The sequence below is a fragment of the Elephas maximus genome, chromosome 4 (assembly GCF_024166365.1).
Source record: "Elephas maximus indicus isolate mEleMax1 chromosome 4, mEleMax1 primary haplotype, whole genome shotgun sequence".
Classification (NCBI taxonomy): Eukaryota; Metazoa; Chordata; class Mammalia; order Proboscidea; family Elephantidae; genus Elephas; species Elephas maximus.
In genome coordinates, this window is record NC_064822.1 from 123517434 (window position 1) to 123520040 (window position 2607).

Here is a 2607-nt window from a genome sequence, read left to right on the forward strand (position 1 = left end):
GTGTTAAAAACTTGACAGTAAAAGTAATATGTGGTATTTATTGACCATAAGTATCAGGAGCTATAATAAGGGCTTTACATGCATTATCTGATTTAATCCTCACAAATGAAATGAGTTAACCACCATTTCAAAAATTAGGACCTTGGTCTCAGAGGGGTTAAATAAATTGTCCACAACACAGAGTCAGTAGTGTCCTACTAGGGTTTCACTTTTGGATTTTCTTTCCAAGTCTGTGCTTTTAACCTCCCTACTAACTTGTTTCTGATATACCAACCTTTTCCATATTTGCTATCTTCCTTGCCATAAGCAGCCTGTTTTAGGCAGAAAACACTTTTCTATATCACCAAAATTCTTGACATGGTTGTTAGAGTCAATTTGTCCTTGTAATTGGACAGTGCCCAGGAAACAAGAGGCTTTTGAATTTCAGTGGTAACCCTTGGCTGTCTGAGGACCTCTTGAGATTCTCTTTCCTGGACTTTGAAAGAGATGCCTTCCATTTCATCTCTTAATAAGTGTTGACAGGTAAAAACTGTTCTATTTGTTCTATGTGGGCAAATTTAACCTTCACCTTCCAGTTCTTCTTTGTTTAACTGGGACTTTAAGTGGAAAAAAAAATTTTTTTAGCTAAGTTAGCAAAGGAACTAACTCTACAAAGAGGCCACACAGGCCACTGTTCAGATCCTCCTCTGAACAGATCTTAATAGCATACTGGTTCCCTCATTAATTAATCAGCTGAATATAACTTTGGCATGTGTGCATTTTACATTTGCAAGGGACATATGATTTTACCTTTTCAAAATGTATGCTTTAGCCATTGCATGTGGCCTTGGGAGTCTGCCTCTTTGCCACATCCTTTTCTGAAGTAAATAACAGTTCCAGCGGGTCCTCAGTTTTTCTGTCATAGGCAAGGCGCGGGGATTATTCTAAGGCTGGAGCGGGAGAGGAAAACTCCGTGTTTCCCTTGCTTACTTCCTCTCATCTATTGCTGGCACTGCTGATCTTCTTTGACTTCCCCAGATCCACTATCTGTCCTCTTTATGTCTCTACCTTGTCCATTCTTAAGACTCAACTTCAGGGTTCCCTGTCCCACATCTTGAAGACTGCCTTCTTTGCCTCCATCTATAGGTGCTCAGCTACTTCTCTGCCCTCTGGGACCAATGTTTTGAGACACTTTCCTGTTGCTTTCACACATCACATTACTTAAGGCACTATTAGGTGATCCATTCTGATATCAGGTATAGCCCATTTCCACATATTATAGCATCCATCACATTTCAGACAAAACAGCACATGGGTTATCTACACATTGACTACAAAGCAAAACAGCAAACATCTCTAAGGAAATAATACTTAATATATCATACAGCAGTAGTGGGTTTTTTTTGGTTTTATACCATACAGAATTAATGGAGTGATTTCATATATATGCAAATTAAGGAGCCAAAGAGATTAGTATTTTTGTTCTTGGCTAAAACAAACACACACAATGCACTTGTTAATGATCAGGTGTTTTCTCTTGCTGTAGAGAATAAATGAGTTTCCTGACATTCACCCATTTGTAGCAATTGCTTTAGGACTGTCAGTCCCCAAAAGAGAAAAGAAGCGGAGGCATAGCAAAAGTTCTGAGGCATTGTGGAAAGTGAGATAGCCTGGGATGGTCTTGTACAGTTTGAAAAATATTCTGGAATGTTTCTGAAACTCCCTCACACTCCTGCTGAGGAGGAAAGAGTCCACTGCACCGCCCCCCCCCCAACACCCATAATAATGCCATTTCAAGGGAGTGTTTTAAATTCTTCATCTTGTGCATGTAGTGCTATTTTCTGAAACATTAGAAGCTCCAGGGTTTAAAATAACTTAATTAAAAGCATTCCCAACATTTTTTGTTTGTTTTTATTTTTAATTTTTCTTTTTTTTTTATTTTTATTGTGCTTTAAGTGAAAGTTTACAAATCAAGTCAGTCTCTCACACAAAAACTTATATACACCTTGCTACATACTCCTAATTGCTCTCCCCCAACGAGACAGTCTGCTGCCTCCCTCTACTCTCTCTTTTCGTGTCCATTTTGTCAGCTTCTAACCCCCTCCACCCTCTCATCGCCCCTCCAGCAGGAGATGCCAACATAGTCTCAAGTGTCCTCCTGATCCAAGAAGCTCACTCCTTACCAGCATCCCTCTTCAACCCATTGTCCACTCCAATCCCTGTCTGAAGAGTTGGCTTTGGGAATGGTTCCTGTCCTGGGCGAACAGAAGGTCTGGGGGCCATGACCATCGGGGTCCTTCTAGTCTCAGTCAGACCATTAAGTCTGGTCTTATGAGAACTTGGGGTCTGTATCCCACTGCTCTCCTGCTCCCTCAGGGGTTCTCTGTTGTGTTCCCTGTCAGGGCAGTCATCGGTTGTAGCCAGGCACCATCTAGCTCTTCTGGTCTCAGGATGATGTAGTCTCTGGTTTATGTGGCCCTTTCTGTCTCTTGGGCTTGCAATTACCTGTGTCCTTGGTGTTCTTCATTCTCCTTTGATCCAGGTGGCTTGAGACCAATTGATGCATCTTAGATGGACGCTTGCTAGCTTTTAAGACCCCAGATGCCTCTCTCCGAGGTGGGATGCAGA